Here is a 19,832-nt window from a genome sequence, read left to right on the forward strand (position 1 = left end):
CATTTTTTGTTTTTCTATTTTCGTGTTTAATGCATCGAACCCCACTCTCTACCCCTCACACATACAGAGTGTTCCAAAAATACCAGGACAACTTTGGTTGTTAATATTGTTGCGGATCCGAGTTTGTGGGGGTACTACGAGGAAAGGGAGGGTGGGGGGTGAGGGTATTGCTCGTTCTTCCCGCACTCACTGGGAGTCGAGGCGCATCGCTAATCGACTATGAACGCCACAATTTAACCAGGTGACCCCGTATCCTCCGTCTGACTACCGTTTAACTGTGATACACGCAGTCTCCTTCTGGGGGAATCGTGCCTTCAGTGGATGTGCTACTTTATCTCTATTACCCTGTGCTCACAAAGCGAAACAAGCTCAAATGAGCTAAGATCCTCATCCTCTTAATGATGACGTCATAAAAACGAATATGACGTCATTGTGATGTATCAGGTTTGTGATAAATTATCCGTGCTAATGCCCGGCTTGATTTCCTCAAACAAAATTCAAACAGATTGCCTAGTTTCGGAGATAATTTTTTGGCGATTTCCATTAGCGGAGATATTTTGACATCATAACTTTTTTTCTAGGAGGAATTTTCAAAATCGGAGATGATTACTTTCTGCTCAGGGTACTTTTACACATATATGCCAAGTTTCAGGAAGTTTCGATGAAAACTGTAAGCTGTGAAACAAAAATGTCCACAAGAAGAAGATGAAGAACAACAACGTGAGTAAGACTTAGAGATCCTCCACAAGGATCTAAAAATCAGCGTTAAGTGATCGGTGGCGTCATACGTAAGTATGACGTCATACTTTAGGTACGTCATACGTAAGTCGTATGTGTCTGAATTTTGTTAACAGCGTACATCGGAAACCGTTCAGCGGAGGAAATTGAAACTTTATCAGATGAAACTTTACTTTACCAAGTTCACTCTTTTGAGGTCAACATCGGCAAAAAGTTCAACTTCGGCCGAATTTCTAAAATTTACAATTTTCATCCAATTCATCCAATTTCTGAAATCCTCAATTTTGTTCCGATTTACTTGAAATTTGAACAGGATTTTCATAAAAAAGCAAGAATTCATGAGGTGTGGTAAAATAAATGCAATTATTTACAAACAGAAAACACAGAGCAGAGCTAAACCAATATAAAACTTCTGCAATCTTCTTATGCAAACATTACAGGTGCCATCAGACACACACAACTGAGGAAAATATCATGTGTCACGTGGTCTGAGAGCCATATTGGATCGAAGGGAAAAAAATCTGAGAAAATCTTTGCAGGAGAAATCGCTTAATCAATAAATGCAAAATTTAACCAAATGGTCAACTACCCATGGGAAAGATGGTTTGGTGAAGATGACGTCAAAAATCACATGGTGATTGACGTTTGGCAGCCATATTGGATCAAAGAAAAAAAACCTTTAAAAAACAAAAGATTTGGCTTGCACCAAGTCCTTCTCAAGACTGCGTGAGGTATGTATTCTATGAATACCATCGAGTTGGATTTTGATTAAGGTGGTTGAGCTTACTGCTAGCACAATGCAGGACTGATGTGAGAGCCAATCCTTTGGGGAATTATAATCTCCTGGCTAATCTACATACTGACATTGCTGGATTAATGAAGGAAAAGACCAAATGGGCTGGGTACATTTATAACCAATTTATTTATAAGCAAGGGCATGGAAAAGTATGTGGCATGATGTTTAAAAAAAGGCTTTTTTCAACAATATGTACAGCAGGGAAAGCAAGGATTCATGAGGTGTGGCAAATGAAATGCAATTATTTACAAAAAGAAGACAGTGCAGAGCTAAACCGACATAAGACTTCTACAATCTTCTTTTGCAAACATTACAGGTGCCATCAGACACACACCCGAGGAAATTTTAGATAGTTCAGAAAGAGGAGAGGCAGTTGAGGAGTTTTCGACCTCATCCAATACCTGACGTGGCCGATGGACCTACGCTTTCCATTCACTTAGGATGGGGTTGGATGGAAGAAAACTGGGGGTGTTTATAGTGCGTGAGTGGGAGGTGTAAATGTGATGTAGAAGAGGAGGTATGAAGGAGTGTGAATCAGTCATGCTGTTTTCTTTTCTGCATTTACAGTAGACGAGACAGTAGATGGATGAGATAGATGCACGAGAGGATAGCTTAACATGGCATGTGTGGAAGAAAATAATTATATTAATGTATGCTATTAGTCGAATTGGCTGTCAGTGTTCCTTCCCTTTGGCCAAGAGTCTTTGCCCTAAATGTTGACAAAAATTGTCTTGTTATGGAACGATGTGACCTGGGCTGACAACAGCAAACTTTTGCCGTAATTACATCATGTGCTTCTCACCTAGAAGACACGTACTGCAGTTACAGTTAAGAGCCCCCACCACTCTCCCATGAAAAGCATATAAATGCCTTGAAATGTAATCTTGTTTTTGTGCAAGCACGTGAGGATGTATACCATCTCAGTGGGTTGCACTCCAAGAGAGTGCAAGCACCTGTGGATGTATACCTCCACAGTGGCTTGTACTCCTTGTTACTTAAGTTGCTACCAAGTATAATAAAACTCTCTGATGTAATGTACTTTCATGTTGTGGAAAATAAATTAATCTGAGTCTTTGATTTGAGTCGGTTAAACGGTTAACTAAAAAAGTAAGATAAATAAAATAAAACGAGTTAAAGTTCCACAACAAAATTGAGGAATTATAAACGATCACAACGAGACTTCAGAAGTCAACAATCAGGCCGAATAAAATCCTCAACAGTTGGTGCCGTGCTGAATCTGCCAAGGCTGTCCCTGGAGGAATGGCAAGTGCTTGAGCAAAGGTAAGCAGAGAGCGTTCTTGGACAGTGGGCCGGTCTTAGCGGGTAACACATTTCGAACAAAGGAAAGTACATGTCAGAGAATTTTATTGATAGAAAGAAGAGGAGTAATTAAAGTAAACGATAAGTGTATATATCGTTGTTTTAGAAAAGTGCTGGAGGAGAATAGGAGTAATTAGGTTCCTCTTGGCGATAAAGGTCAGAGTGCAGAGGGCACAGTGCAAGAAGAGGGTCGACGAGGAGCCAGAGTAATTAAATGGACATGACGAAGCGACATGCCACAGACCGAGCAGAGGATGCGCCGGCTGAGAGAGGCCGAGGAGCATCGGCTGAGAGACGCCGAGATAGGGTTAGAAAGGACAATGGTGAAGTGGAAAATAGATAAGTATTATAAGTTACCTGTTTGTAAGAGTTATAAGAGTTACCTGTTTGTTCATTGAACTCACTGGAAGTTTGTTTGCAGTGAGGTTTGTTATATTGTATGGTGTGGAGGTTTTACGGATTTGTAAATGCAATGATTTGCACGAAACGTTTTGTAGGGTGCAGGAGACGATTGACCGCCTGGGAGCGTGGCTGGTGATTTGCATTGATCTGCATGTGGTGCTGAGTGAGTGGAGAAACGGAACGTGTATGAATCCAATAGATTTCACTGCAATGAAACGTGCTCTATTGTGGATTCTGGTTTTGAAATGTTTGGGAATGCATGTGTGATGGAATTTGGATATTGAGTGTGAGAACCCCCAATGGTTTGTGCTCGTGCTGCGTTGACCGGCTGGGAGCGTGGCTGGTGAAATATGCATACTCAGTGGAGGACACCCTGAGCACTGAAGTAGTCGGCCAGAGTGGGCCATGGGTCCAAGCGACCGAGTTAGTGTAAAGTTAGTGTAATACTAAAGTTAGTGTAATACTTTTAACAACTAAAGAAACTTCAGGCAGAGAGTTAAGGCAGCCTGGCTGTTCGTGGTTCTGGTGCTTATAAAAAAACCCAAGGTCACGAATCTCTTTGAGATGGCTTTCTCACTGTTTCATAAACTTTGTATGCTGTTTTGGCTTTGAACACTGTATGTTGCATTCATGATAAATGGATGCTCTCCTCGGAGCATCATTTGAATACCTGTAATAATAATAATAATAATAATATAATAAAAATAATAATAACCAATTGTACTTTAAAAATGTGATTTAAAATGATATAGAAACGTGATTTGGAATGATTTTAAATAATTTGATGATGTTTAGCACGTGGGGCGATTCACGGAGAATAGATGATGCCCTCGGATGGACGTTTTTATTTTTTTATTTTTTTGTATACCTTGTCGAGGCTCGTATGAGAGCTAACATACAACGCACATCAAGGGGGCATGAGACAGGAGGGGAGCGAGTGGGAAGGACAAAACAGTGGGGAACAGACACATTAGGAGATCTGTGGAAGGGAGAGGGATGGGATGGGGAACATGGGGAAGAGAAGATGGACATTACAGGGACTTTCAGGAAGGAAAGCAGGGGAATTGAAGGAAGTGGATTATTTGGGTGGATTATCGGGGGTAGAAAAGATCAAGGATTTGGATGGGGGATGATAAGAGGTTGTGGTAAACAGCTGTTTTGAAAGCCTGGAGGGAAGAATGGGAAAGAATAGAGTGAGGGAGTTTATTCCAAAGGTGGGGAAAAAAAGGAATGAAAGAGTGAAGGTGAGCAATGATTCGTGATTTTGGTAGTTTTACCAGAAGGGGGTTGATGGCGGACCTTGAGTGCCCTGTGGAAATGTGGTGGGGACAAATCGCAGAGAGAGCAGGGGGGCAAGCTGGAGAGGAGTCGGTAGAAGACACAAAGATCACCGACCAACCTGCGGTGATTGAGTGAGAGGCCCAAAGACTCAGCTTCATTGCGGGAGATGCCAATGATCCGAAATGCCCTGGTTTCGACAGCGTGAAGCCGAGAAAGGTGGGAGGCAGGAGCACCAGCCCAGAAGGGAGAGCAGTACTCCATCAGGCTACGGACTAAAGCTTTGTAAGTGGTCAGGAGCTCAAGAGGGCCAAGGAAGGACTTTGCACGATGGAGGATTCCCAGTCGGCAACTGGCTTTGGAGGCGAGGTTGGAAATGTGACTTTCCCAGGAAAGGTAATGGCAGATAGTGAGACCCAGAAGCTTGAAAGAAAAGACTTCTTCCAGAGGATTGTTGAGAAAGTGGATGGGGGGGGGGGTTTCTAAATGGTCCTTTCGAAGAGACATAGTGAGAGTGTGAGATTTGTCTGGTTTGAAAGACATGTTCCACGTGTTGGACCAGTTTGTGATTTTATCCAGATCTGCAGTGAGCGAAGAAGCTGCTGCTTGCCGGTGTGAGGGATGACAGATGGTATGGCTGAGGGTGGAGTCATCAGCAGAGACATAGAGGATTTTCCAGAGAGTCAGAGAGATCATTGATGAAAACCAGAAAAAGAACAGGGCCCAGAACGCTACCTTGAGGAACTCCAGCCTGGACAGGAAGAGGGGATGAAGGAACTCCATTTAGGGCCACACGTTGACTGCGACAGGAGAGGAAGTCTGCGAGCCATGAGTGGAGATGGCCTTGGATACTATGGGAAGAGAATTTGGTGAGTAGGGCAGGGTGCCAGACTGTGTCAAAAGCACGTGATATGTCCAGGGATACGGCTAGGATTTCCTGTCTGGCATTGAGGCCCTCCATCCATTGATGGGAGAGCAGAAGCAGCATATCCAAGGTAGAGTGACCTGGTCTGAAACCAAATTGAGGATCGGAAATCAAGCCATTGGAGAAGAAGAAGGATTTCATGTCTGAAGCAATGATGGATTCAATAACCTTGCGGATGATTGGGAGAAGGCTGATTGGTCTGTAGTTGCAGGGAATTGTTTTTGCACCTTTTTATGCAGGGCAGTGATGTTTGCAGATTTCCAAGCAGATGGCAGATGACCTTGAGCAAATGAGAGGGTGAATAGAACAGAGAGAGGGTGAGCAAGAGCAGAAGAGCAGGCTTTGAGGACACGTGGGCTGATGCCGTCTGGACCGGTTGCAGAATCTGAGTCGAGGTTTGAAAGCAAGCTCTCCACCTTGTCAGGAGAAAAGGACACAGAGTCCAGGGACAGTTGGGTGTGACTGGGTAAGGTGGGTTGAGAAAGTGATGGGTTTAGGACACAAGATTTAGCTGCAAACACCGAGTTTAGGCATCAGCTTTTTCACGTGCGGTATCAGCAGTGCGGCCATTTGAGGTAAGGGAGGGAATGGAGGGGAACATACACCAGAAACAGGTTTTATTAGACGCCACCAGGATTTTGAGGAGGGAGAGAGGTTTGAGAGTTCAGACTTGAGATGAGAAAGATGTTATTTTCTCGCTCTCCTGAGGGTAGATACACACTTGTTCCGAGCTTTGTGGAAGGAACTGAAATTGCCCTCAGTGGGTTTGCTTTCCATAAGGCAAAGGCAAGTTGTTTCAGGACAACTGCCTCGCCACAAGCTTCAGTAAACCAAGGGTGGGAGGAAGGGTAGGACAACTGAAGACGAGAGGGGATAAATCTGTGCATGAGGGAGAGCAAGTTTCTTTGAAAGAATTCCCAGGATGAGTTGATGTTTGAGAAATTAGTGATAGGAGACCAGTCTATAAGTTTGATGGCTGCTTGGAGACCCTGCCAGTCGGCTTGAGTGAAATGCCAGACTCGACGGCGGTGAGGTGGTTCTCTGATAACAGCCAGAGAGATGTCCATTTGACAAGGACGTGGTCAGAAGAACCGATTGGAGCGGAGAAAGAACAGGAGATATTGTCAGGGAAATTTGTCAAAATCAGATCCCGAATAGATGGAGCACCATTGGTTGAGATCCGGGTCTGGAAGTTGACCGATTGAGTCAGTCCCAATGAGTCGCAGAAAGCTTTTGCTGAGGTGCCATGACAGGTAAGAGAGGTACCTACACTGAGCCAAGTGGCACGATGACAATTGAAGTCACCACATAAGAGGAAGAGAGAGTTTGGATGAGAAGATAGAAGATGGTCCATGTTTTCGGATAGTGAGGTGTAGATGGAGTCATCACTGTTAGGTGGACGGTACAGTACACATAGAAACATGAGGTGGGAGTGGAGGGGAAGCCGTAGCCAGAGGTATTCCTCGGGGTGTGGGGGAGTGAGAGCAGTGCATGGAGAGTGAGGAATAGAGTCTTTGATGAAGAGAGCAACACCTCCACCAGGACGAGGCTCAGGTCTGTCATACCAGAGGAGGGAGTAACCGGGGAGAGATACTTGGGAGTCAGACACGTCTTGGGAGAGGAAAGTTTCTGTTAGGCAGATTATGTCTGGTTTGTCAGTGGCAGCCTGTATGGAAAGATCTGAAAGGTTTGAGCAAAGGCCCAGATATTTGAGGTCCACACTTTTTATGAAGAGGTAGGGGAGGAGGCTTTGGGTGCAGGGGGTGGGGGAGGGGGAGGGTAGGACAAGGGATGAGGGGGGAGGAGGGTTGTTGAAAGAGTGTGGGGGATTGCAGAATAGCTAGGGGAGGGGGCCGAATGAGGAGGAGAAAAGGCTCTGTGGTGCTGGGGGAGAGAGGGGGACAAGAGAGGGGGAAGAAGGCAGTTGAGGATTTGAGTTGGTGGAGTGAAGAGATGGAGGTGAGAGGGCAGTGGAAGGAGGCAGCTTAGTGGATGAGAGGGGGGAACTTGAGATGAGAGGGGGAAATGAGAACTTTGAGAAGGATGAGTGAGGGGGATGAAAGGTGGGAGAAAAGTGAGGGGGGAATTTTTGAGAGAGGTGAGAGGGAGGCTTGGAGGGAGAAGAGTGGGATGGTTGCCTTCAGAGTGAGAGTGAGGGGTGAGAGGGGTGAGTTGGCACTGAAGTTGGAAATAAGAATGGTTGTTGGAAAGCGAACATTCATAGCAAACTGGGTTTTTTTTTTTGAAGTTTTACGTCAGAGATGCGATTTAACACAATTCTTGATGGATGCAATGAAGGCGAATCCAGAGAATGGAGAGAAGAAACGCTGTAACAGTTGGATTTTTTCGGCAAGGTATGAAGGAAAGGTCGAATTGAGAGCAGTCTGTTTAAATAGTAGAAGAGTAGTGCATTATGATACAGTAGAGTACCACATGTGTGAAAGAGGAAGATGAAGCATTATAAGAGATCGTTTTTATTATTATTATCATTAATGTTTGAGAGAGTTTTCAACAGATTAGGTCATGGAAGTGTTGTAGAAAAAATAGAGTAAGAAGAAGGAAAGGAGAGGAAGAAGAAGAAGAAGATGAAGAAGAAGAAGAATCGAGAGTCATGAGTGAGGAAGGAGAAAGGTAGCGTTTTTTTTTTTGTTTTTGTTTGATTTAAGATAAGAAATATAGTGATTAGTTTGGAGGGATGGGGCACGTCAGGAAAGTGGGGAAGATAGAAATTGAAGGTAATGGCGAGAAAAAACAAAACACGATCGTACACCGAGGGGAACCGGTAGGCCTCAATCCTCAAGGGTAGGCCTCAAGCATCCGGTAAGACAAAGTCGACAAAATCTCACAAAATAGCATGATTTTTGAAACAAAACTGAACTAGGAACACATAGTAACATGTAGGTGAGAGAATAAACAGTTAAAACGGGACAGATAACGACCGGAAACTTAACTTTGAGATCGTCAGCAGAGAGCCCCGAAAGAGACCTGTCAACGCTCCAAACCCGGAACCGGAAGTCTTCACCTTACCGTTCACATCATGCCTTATCTCCTCGCTCATCGTCTTCCCCTCACCACTCACATCGTGGCTTATCTCCTCGCTCATCATCTTCATCTCAACGCTCACATCACGACTTTTCTCCTCTCTCATAATCTTCATCCAACGCTAATCATCTTCATCTCACCGCTCATCTTCTCCATATTTGCACGTACCAATTCCATTTGCGCTTAGAACTGGGCCATTAAAAGTCCCATATCGAACGGTGTTGGCGATGCTGTCCTACTGCCCTGCAGCCTTAGTTTAACAGGTGCCAACTTTCCGGGGGCTGAACGTGGGGATTATCTTCCACCTCTGTGAGTGCTTACTCTGTGCCCTTCACGAGGTCCTCGTCCTGGGTCATTAATTCCTCATTCATATTTACTTTATCTGCAGAGCCCACCAGGATCTGCCCGTGTTGGTCTGCCATTGTTCGCACCAATCTATACGAATAAAAGGCTGTGTGTGTGTGTGTCCTCCATAACTCCAAAACTATAAAACCTGGCAGCCTGAATCTTTGCATGCACATCGAGAAAACTCCAAGGATGTGCAGAAGTGAAAATTGGGTGTTTGGTTGAATTAAAACACTCCTTTTGAAGATAATTAACGGCCGTATTTAATTATAATCTTTATCAGACACCTCACTCTCAATGGGGGTCTTAAGGCATATTCTGGGTTTCAGTGCTGGGGATTTAATTCGCCATTTTGTTCAGCCTGCTCAACAATGCCTTGATTTGGAACAGGCGCAAGGGTTTATTAACGATAAAGCGCTCAAAAAGTTTTTTTTTCCATCACTTTCCTCAGTGATATCATCAAAGGCCTCATCTGAATACCTACGGATCGATGTATAAATCGCTTTTGTAAGTGCTATAGTTTTCAAATGCGGAGCTTGGAGTGATTTCTGCATTATATGATGTGATATTCCACAATTTACTCTCACGGACTAATTTAAGTACATAATTGAAATATAATTTGAGTTTGGAGGATCTGATCACATGGACTAAATAACTTGAAAACTTGGGTGAAATCTGAAAATGTTAAGTAATTGGCAATGTTTAGATTTTTGCCAGATGTGCCCTTACCAATCAGCTTGCTATCGCTTGCCAAGCCAGCCGTTCCTTATCAACCATTTTAATTGGAGTGTTTGCTTGAGTGCTTAAACCACTTGCCGAGCACCCTCCAGTCGATAGCAGTACAGTTCGTGTCCCGATTGGGATGTACAGTCGGTTGTTGCTACAAGGTAGAGGTACATGTGGTTACATTTCCACAGGTGTTTGTGCATCCCTGCATGCTTGGTTACGGGCACTGTGGTGGCAAAGTTTCATCCCGTATCCTATGTTGTTGATTGGAGGTGGAGGTTTTAACTTTAAACCTCAGCAGCCTATGAGCGATCACATTTTCCTTTGTCCTCGTGACAATTTCTAAAGCAATTGTTTATTTTCTATGACTGGGTGTGCTTTACAAAGGTTATATTGTTTCTATTTGTGAGTTTCAAATCAAAATACATTTGATAACACCCGATTTCCGAGCCGTTTGCCGTATAAATGTGTTTTCTCAATTTGAGCCAAATTTTTTCCACCCATCACATGACGATCACCAGCTCTATATAAATATTTATGTTTAGTCACATCTTGTTGAAATGTTTATAATCCAATGTTGTATATTTAGTTTGTTTATTGAAATTCCCCCAAAACAATGGTGAAAGCTAATCATGGTTTCTGGGTTGTATGCAGTACATGCTGTAGTTGGTAATCACATTGACTCCAATCAGCCGATTCCCAAAAAACTGCTGAAATTGGCCAAGCATTAATACTGTGTGTGTGTGTGTGTGTGTGTGTGTGTGTGTGTGTGTGTGTGTGTGTGTGTGTGTGTGTGTGTGTGTGTGTGTTCATAAAGCATAACATATTCTCTCTGCTAACACTCCACCCCTCCCACTCCCTCCTCTCTCTCTCTGTCCCATCTTCACTCATCCCCCTCCTAGTGGAGTGCAGCACTCTCCCATACATATCTCTCTGTTTCTGAATGTGTCCGGATGGGGTTTGTCTTTGTGTGGTGTTTATCTCTGGATGGCGTTTGTTTCCGGATGTGTCCAGGCAGTGTTTATGTCCGGTATTTGTCTCGGAACCAGTCTGCTTGGTGTTTGTCTCCGGACGTGGCCTGACGGTATTAATCTGCGGATGTGCTTGGGGAAAAATGAAGTTTATGTCTGGACGGTGTTTATGTCTCAATGGGAGTTTGTCCCCAGACGTGTCCGGACGGTGTTTGTCTCCAGACGGATTGGCTCCGGATGCGTTTGAGTGATGTTGGCACCGGACGTGTCCTGGCGGTGTTTACGTCCAGACTGTTTATTTCCTGACAAGTCCGGATGGTAGTTTGTCTCCAGACCATGTTTATAGTATGACCAGTAGAAAATGGATTTCACATATTATTTTGCTTCCATCTTCACTGTTATGCTATGTATATTCACTTTGATGAGACAGTATGAATCGTAATTAACGCTCCACCACATGTCTGCTTTCCCTTCCTCTCACCTCGTGCTGCCTTTCCTCCTCCCACTCCTCCTCGCTCCCCCTCCCTTCTCTCTCTCCCTCCCTCCTCTCTCTCCCTCCTTTCTCTCGCCCCCACCCCTCTCCCACCCGTGAAGTGATGGGTGGTATTTGCTGGTATTTAAATAAATTTTTCACTTACCAGCTCTTAATTTTGAGGTGTCTGAAGTGCACCTCAGGTTCGAGTCTCGTTCCTGACACCAAAATGGTGTTCAGGGTTGGAGTCCCACTCCTGACGTTAAACTGTTATATTTGACATCAGGGAGTGTCCCACCCGCACTCCTGACAACTAAATTGTTACGGCCCTGATTTCAGGTCTACAATGAGGGGGTATCATCAGTTACCTTCGAACTTACCATGCCTGAAACTGCCAAGTACAAATAGCTTCGTGCCGCGGTGAGTCACTCAGCCACCAATCGCTTCAATACACCTATGTCCTTCCTTCCATCTGTCTGTAAAAATGAAGAAGAATAACCTTTCTAACATACCGTGTTTCATTCATTTCTATTTTGGAGGTGTTTAGCTTTTACAGTGGTGTTGTTTACTTTTTACCCCGTGGGGTCTTCCACCCCACAGGGTCTTCGTGCCACTCACATTCTCTCTTTTCTTGTGTACAGTTCATTTGAACGTCTATTTCTCCATTATTAGTGAACAGAACCGAACCAAACTTGACAGATATATTCTAGATACCATTCCACAGGCATTAACTGAGCCCAAAGTGCGATTGTGGCCCTTTGGGCCCATTTTCTTAAAATTGTTATTAAAAAATTGTCATTAAATGCACTGGGCAATGTCCAACACAAAATTAAGTCGTAAATAATGAAATGAAATGAGCCTCACTCTTGTGAGGTGTTCTGGTTTATTTTTCTGATGCAATGAAAATCTTAACAAATCTCAAAACTATCTGTCGTCCGTGCTATCGCTCACCTGAGAGTTGAACGAATGAACTCCCACGGGGTATGTTCGCAATTCGAACTTGTTTATGTTAGTATTTAGTTTTGCATCTGGGCAGTAAGGTCACCCAGCCTGTTGGGGAAATAACCATCAGTTCCCCCATGGGGCTACTTTTTAAGTGGTACAACCGCTTCACTGCACAGCTTCCTTTGCACACCAGTGCGATTTTTTGGGGAATGTTTGACAAAATAACAAATAATAAACATTGGAGCAATGCCACTGGGCTGGAATAATGATACTGAGGAAGAAGTCGATGTTGGACAGAATCATAAAAATGTACCAATGAACCATTGTTATAGCAAATATCTATTTTAGGGGGCAACCCCTCCCCGCCCATAAATTCCTTTTCACCCCGACTTTTTAAATAGAGTGAACAAACTTTGGTGCATCACGGGTGATGAAGGTTGTGGTGAAGTTTCATTGAAATTGTGTGTGTAGTTTTGGAGAAAACAGCAAATACATAGTTGGTGGGTGGGCACCCCCCCTCCCCCCGCCCCCGCAAACTTAAGAGCCCATTTTTTTGAATGCCGTGAACAACCTTTCATACATCATGGTTGATAAAGGTGGTGGGTAAGTTTCATCGGAATTGTGTGTGTAGTTTCAGAGAAGAAAGCAAATGCATACTTTGGGGGACAACACCCCAAAGACCTCCTTAGACCCCGATTTTTTTTTTATTATCATTGGTGATGATGGTTGTGGTCAAGTTTGATCGGAATTGCATGTGTAGTTTCTCAGGAGAAAGCAAATACCTATTTTGGGGGGCAACCCCTGTTGACCCCCTGAGGGCTCAATTGTTTTAATGCCAAGAACAGACTTTGGTACATACATGGTGATGAACGTTATGGTAAAGTTTCATCGAAATCGTATGTGCAGTTTCAGAGAAGAAACTAATGTAAAGAAAGAAGTTGCAAGTATTTGTGGACAGAAGGACAAACAGATGGACGGACTGACGGTTGATGCGGCATCACATAAGCTCACCTGGAATGTAGTTCCTGGTCCCAATGGATGGATGGATGGATGGATCGGTACTCTCTGCAGTACCAGATAGGTACTCTCTATGGCTCTGTAGCGTTAAAGCTATGACGTACACATTGCTAACGAGGCAAAAATCGAATTCTCAATGCCCAGGTCAAAAAACCAGTAAAGACCAGTAGCTTACTGGTCAACTGGTACCAGTTGAAAACCAGTAGCCAACTGGTACCAGTAAAGCCAGTTGGTTTCTTACTGGTTTTAATATGGAAATTGGAATAGAGTGATATATTACCAGTTGAAATACAATGTATTTAACTAACTGGTATCAACTGGGACCAGTACATTGTAACTGGTATCAACTGGGAGACCAGTACATTGCAACTGGTATCAACTGGGACCAGTACATTGCAACTGGTATCAACTGGAACCAGTAAGACTTTCACTGGTACAAATATGAGCTACTGGTTTTTTCAACTGGGAAATTGGAATTCTGACTGAATTTAACTGGTACCAGTTGAAACCAATAGAGACCAGTTAAAGACCATTTAGAACCAATAGAGACCAGTTGAAAATGTGTACTGGTTTTAACTGGTTTTTCAACCTGGGTGGCTGGCCTTTCAAATAATACTATTGAAGCTTGGCCACCTTGATTGGTACTAATCTGCCAAATTTGACCCTTTAACTGATGGACTATATCATACAGACATATATCACCTTGAATTATTCATTTATTTGTGTACACTCGAATTAGCATCAGCACTAACACCACACAACTTATATTTTTTATTTTATTTATGCACACTTTACCATGTCCACAACAAACGAAAGAAATAATGATATATTTATTTATCTACATTTTATCATCACCACAACGACTGACATACGACCTGGAAATTTTTAAAAATGAATTCTCCATCATTTTCAGTTGTACTAGCGACATACCACTTTTAAACACCATTAATTTACAATTAACCTTTTACAATTGTACGACCAACATTCCACCTTACATTATTTATTTATATATTTATGTACACTTTACCAAACATCTCCACTTCCAACACAAAACTTTAAATTACTTATTTATTAAATTCACTTTTAGCATCTCCACTACTTACACACAACTTTGAATCACTTATTTATGAAACATACTTTACCAACCATCTCCAGGACCAACACAGAACTTTGAATTACTGATTTATTAACTACAAGCCAAAACCCCGTCACAGACGGATGCTTCAGAGTTGAAGGTTGACTATTGGCACGATGTGTGATGCACTCTTACAGGTATGAAGTTTCTTTCACTCCAGGTCACAGCACCGAGAAAAACGTGACGCGACCGCTAAGAGGAGCACAAAATTGGTGCTTCAGTATTAACATATAGATACTTTTATCATCTCCACTACCAGCACACAACTTTGAATTACTTATTTATGAAATATACTATTATCATCTTCACTACCAGCACACAACTTTGAATTACTTATTTATTAAATATACTTTTATCATCTCCACGAATAGCACACAACTTTGAATTACTTATTTATTAAATACACTTTTATCATCTCCACTAATAGCAAACAACTTTGAATTACTTACTTATTAAATATAATTTATTTATCATCTCCACTAATAGCACACAACTTTGAATTACTTATTTATTAAATACACATTTATCATCTCCACCAGCAACACACAACTTTGAATTACTTAATAATGAAATATACTTTTATCATCACTATAAACGCACAACTTTGAATTACTTATTAATGAAATATACTTTTATCAACTCCACTACCAACACACAACTTTCAATCATTTATTTATTAAATACACTTTAATCATCTCCACTATAAACAGACAACTTTGAATTACTGATTTATTAAATATACTTTACCCATCTCCACTACCAACACAGAACTTTCAATTCCTTATTTATTCAATACACTTTTATCAACTCCACTACCAACACACAACTTTCAATCATTTATTTATTAAATACACTTTTGTCATCTCCACAACAAACACACAACTTTGAATTACTGATTTTTTTCAATATACTTTAATCATCTGCACTGCCAACACACAACTTTGAATTACTTATTTATTAAATATACTTTTATAATCTCCACTACCAACACACAACTTTGAATTACTTATTTATGAAATACACTTTTATCATCTCCACAAACAACACACAACTTTGAACAAGCCGGTAGGCAGACATGGGTAGTCGATCAAGTCGAATTTAGTCGTTTTTCAGCCGTTACTAGCCAACATAATCGTCCATAGCAACGGTTCTTTCTCACACATAACGAGGACATACCATGAACCTACCATACCAGTTTCATGTATATCTGACTCAAAGTCTCTGAGATATAACGAACTTCGTTTTTTTTAATTGTTTTTGACCAGGGTTCATTCAAAGTGTATCTTCTCCGACAGTTTTCATAGGATCCGGCTGAAAACTTTTGACACTATGAATGAATTACAGCCCATAGTCGCTCATGGCCCGTTTTTTGATTTTCGAAAAAAAAAAAAAATTTGAGATTTTTTTGAAAATTTCAAAGGTCCGTTGCTCGGCAATGGATGGGTCCATAGCAACGTTTCTCATTTGCACACAACGAGGTCATGGTATGAAACTACCAACCAAGTTTCATCGAAATCGCCATTGTATTAACGGAGCACTGGACCGAACAGACATACATACAGACAGACAAGCCGGAAGGTGGACATGGGTAGTCGACTACCCAATAGAACCTGACACGATGGGCCCGTTCAATGGGGAATGACCTGAGGATTAAGCACAAGAAAATTCATGATTCCAGCTTCAAGGGTTAATGCTGCAGATTGTTTTTTTGTTAAAATACCCCCACATTGAGAGGTTTTTTGGCCGTTGCTTGGCAAAGGAGGGGTCCATAGCAACGGTTCTTTCTCACACATAACTAGGACATACCATGAACCTACCATACCAGTTGCATGTATATTTGATTCATAGTCTTGAGATTTAACGAACTTCGTTTTTTTTTATTGTTTTCGACCAGGGTTCATTCAAAGTCTATCTTCTCCGACAGTTTTCATAGGATCCGGCTGGAAACTTTTGACAATATGGCTGAATGTACTGCCCATAGTTGCTCGTGGCACGATTTTTGATTTTCGAAAAAATATTTTTTTTGATTTTTAAAACATTTCAAAGTCCCGTTGCTAGGCAACAGTGGTGTCCAGAGCAAAGGTTCTCATTTGCACACAACTAGGTCATGGTATGAACCTACCAACCAAGTTTCATCGAAATCGTCATTGCATTAACTGAAATCGCCAATTTAAATTCTGTTCATAAAGGAAGAAAAAAAAATCTCAAAATTTTTTTTTGATTTTTTTTTTTTTCCGACGAGATCGACTACCCAACAGACAGACAAACATATCGACGAAAATACTGATAATAAGGGTAGGCTAGATGGACTACCCAATAACTGATTTATTGAATATACTTTTATCATCTCCACGACCAACACACAACTTTGAATTACTTATTTATGAAATAAACTTTTATCAACTTCACGACGAACACACAACTTTCAATCATTTATTTATAAAATACACTTTTATCATCCCCACTATAAACACACAACTTTGAATTTCTGATTTATTAAATATACTTTACCATCTCCACTCCCAACACAGAACTTTCAATTCCTTATATATTCAATATACTTTTATCATCTCCACGAGTACACACAACTTTGAATTACTGATTTATGAAATATACTTTTATCAACTTCACGACCAACACACAACTTTCAATCATTTATTTATGAAATACAGTTTAATCATCTCCACTTTGAATTACTGATTGATTAAATACACATTTATCATCGCCACTACCAACACACAACTTTGAATTACTTATTTATGAAATAAACTTTTATCATCTCCAATAAACGCACAACTTTGAATTACTTATTTATGAAATATACTTTTATCAACTTCACAACCAACACACAACTTTCAATCATTTATTTATTAAATACACTTTTATCATCCCCACTATAAACACACAACTTTGAATTTCTGATTTATTAAATGTACTTTACCATCTCCACAACCAACACAGAACTTTCAATTCCTTATATATTTAATATACTTTTATCATCTCCACGAGTACACACAACTTTGAATTCCTTATTTATTAAATATACTTTTATCATCTCCACTAAAATGCACAACTTTGAATTACTTATTTATAAAATATACTTTTATCAACTTCACGACCAACACACAACTTTCAATCATTTATTTATTAAATACACTTTTATCATCCCCACTATAAACACACAACTTTGAATTTCTGATTTATTAAATATACTTTACCATCTCCACTCCCAACACAGAACTTTCAATTTCTTATATATTCAATATACTTTTATCATCTCCACGAGTACACACAACTTTGAATTACTGATTTATTAAATACACATTTATCATCTCCACTACCAACACACAGCTTTGAATTACTGACTTATAAAATACATTTTTATCATCTCCACTACTAACACACAACTTTGAATTACTTATTTATTAAAGAGTTTTATCATCTCCACTCCCAACACACAACTTTGAATTACTTACACTGAACAACAAATTTAAAAATTTTTTTTTTACTGGAGATGTGTAAAGTGATTAAGACTAATTTGGGTACGCTGATTTCAAAAATCATAACCGTTTTGCTGTATCACGTCAGGATTTTCAGTAACAGAAATATTCCCATTGCCTAGAAGTCAGGATTTCAATGAAATTTACATATGTCTTTAACATGTCTATTTCGTACAATTGTTGTTAACTTGTGTTATATTTCTTTCTTTCAGATAAAGATGAGTAGGCGTTCCTGTACCAATCATCCGGACAACTTCTGTTATGTCTGTGGTCGGTATACCAAAAAAGATCAACAGCGAAGTATATCTACAGCAGTGAAAATGAAGGCCGCCTACTTTCACTACTTCGGGTGTAAGGTGGGGGACCAAGAACAGAGCTGGGCACCACACATCTGCTGCACAAGCTGTCACACAACCTTGACTCAGTGGTTGGTGGGCAAGCGCGCGAGCATGCCATTTGCGGTGCCCATGATATGGCGTGAGCCGCAGAATCATCATGATGATTGTTATTTCTGCTGCACAAGCATCGCCGGCTTCAACAAGAAGAATAAAGGTCACATCAAGTATGCTGACTGCGTCTCTGCTCGTAAACCTGTGCCTCATGATGACGAGAACCCCGTTCCAACACCTCCAGCTGATCAGAACATAGCTGTAAGCAGTGGTGAAGAGGATGGTGATGATGAACCTTTTGAACCCGACACTCAAGAATCACACCTTCTGAACCAGGGAGACTTAAATGATCTTGTAAGAGATCTCTCGCTGTCAAAGGCGAAGGCAGAGCTGCTTGGATCAAGGCTGCAGCAGTGGAATCTACTTGAACCTAACACCAAGATATCCTTGTTCAGAGCACGTCACAGAGACATGGCTGAGTTCTTTGAGATGGAAGACACGATGACATTCTGCAGTGACATCAACGGTCTGTTGAAAGAACTTGGGTGTGATCACGATCCTGCAGACTGGCGCCTCTTCATCGACTCGGGGAAGAACAGCTTGAAGGCTGTTTTGCTCCACAATGGCAACGAGAAACCATCAGTCCCACTGGCTCACGCGTTCGGCATGACAGAGACCTATGAGACTATGCGGCAGCTGCTTGATTCCATCAAGTACAATGACTTCAACTGGCACATCTGCGGAGACTTGAAAGTGGTGGCGCTGTTGTTAGGGCTGCAGTCAGGCTACACGAAATACATGTGCTTCCTTTGTCTCTGGGATAGCAGAGACGACAAGAATCACTGGACGAAGAAAGATTGGGAAGAGCGAAAAGAGCATGTACCTGGTCGACACAACGTGAAGCATGTCGCCCTTGTCGACCCAGCCAAGGTTTTCCTTCCACCACTCCACATAAAGCTCGGCTTGATGAAAAGTTTTGTACGGGCAATGGATCTGAATGGGCGTGGGTTTTTATACCTCAAGGAAAAGTTTGGCAACACCTTGTCAGAGGCCAAGATCAAGGCTGGTGTCTTTGTCGGACCGCAAATCCGACAGATTATGAAGGACGAAACTTTTCCGACAACTCTAAACCCCAAAGAGCTGGCAGCGTGGAGGAGCTTCAAAGCTGTGACGGACAACTTCTTGGGGAACGAGCGCGCGGACAACTATGAAGAAATAGTGCAGCAGCTGCTGGAGTCCTTCAGGAAACTTGGCTCCAGGATGTCCCTGAAAATCCATTTCCTACACCAGCACCTGAACTTCTTCCCTGACAACTTGGGAGCAGTCTCGGACGAGCACGGCGAGCGATTCCACCAAGAGATTTCACTCATGGAGACGCGTTACCAAGGGCGGCACAACCCGAACATGATGGGCGATTTCTGCTGGTTCCTGCATCGTGAAACTGACACAGAGCAGCACAAACGCAAAGCCAAATGCCTAAAGCATTTTTAATTACATTCTAGTGGAGTTTTTCTGTAATTTCTATAATTTTGAAGCATTCATGATGAAATAAATGAATAAATGAATTTTTGTAAATTTCATTGAAATCCTGACTTCTAGGCAATGGGAATATTTCTGTTACTGAAAATCCTGACATGATACAGCAAAACGGTTATGATTTTTGAAATCAGCGTACCCAAATTAGTCTAAATCACTTTACACATCTCCAGTAAAAATTTTTTGTTGTTCCGTGTTATTTATGAAATACACTTTTATCATCACCACTACCAACACACAACTTTGAATTACTTATTTATTAAATACACTTTTATCATCTCCACTATCAGCACAC

The sequence above is a fragment of the Eptatretus burgeri genome, chromosome 2, assembly GCF_056783735.1.
Source record: "Eptatretus burgeri isolate ZD-2024b chromosome 2, Ebu_testis_v1, whole genome shotgun sequence".
Taxonomy (NCBI): Eukaryota; Metazoa; Chordata; class Myxini; order Myxiniformes; family Myxinidae; genus Eptatretus; species Eptatretus burgeri.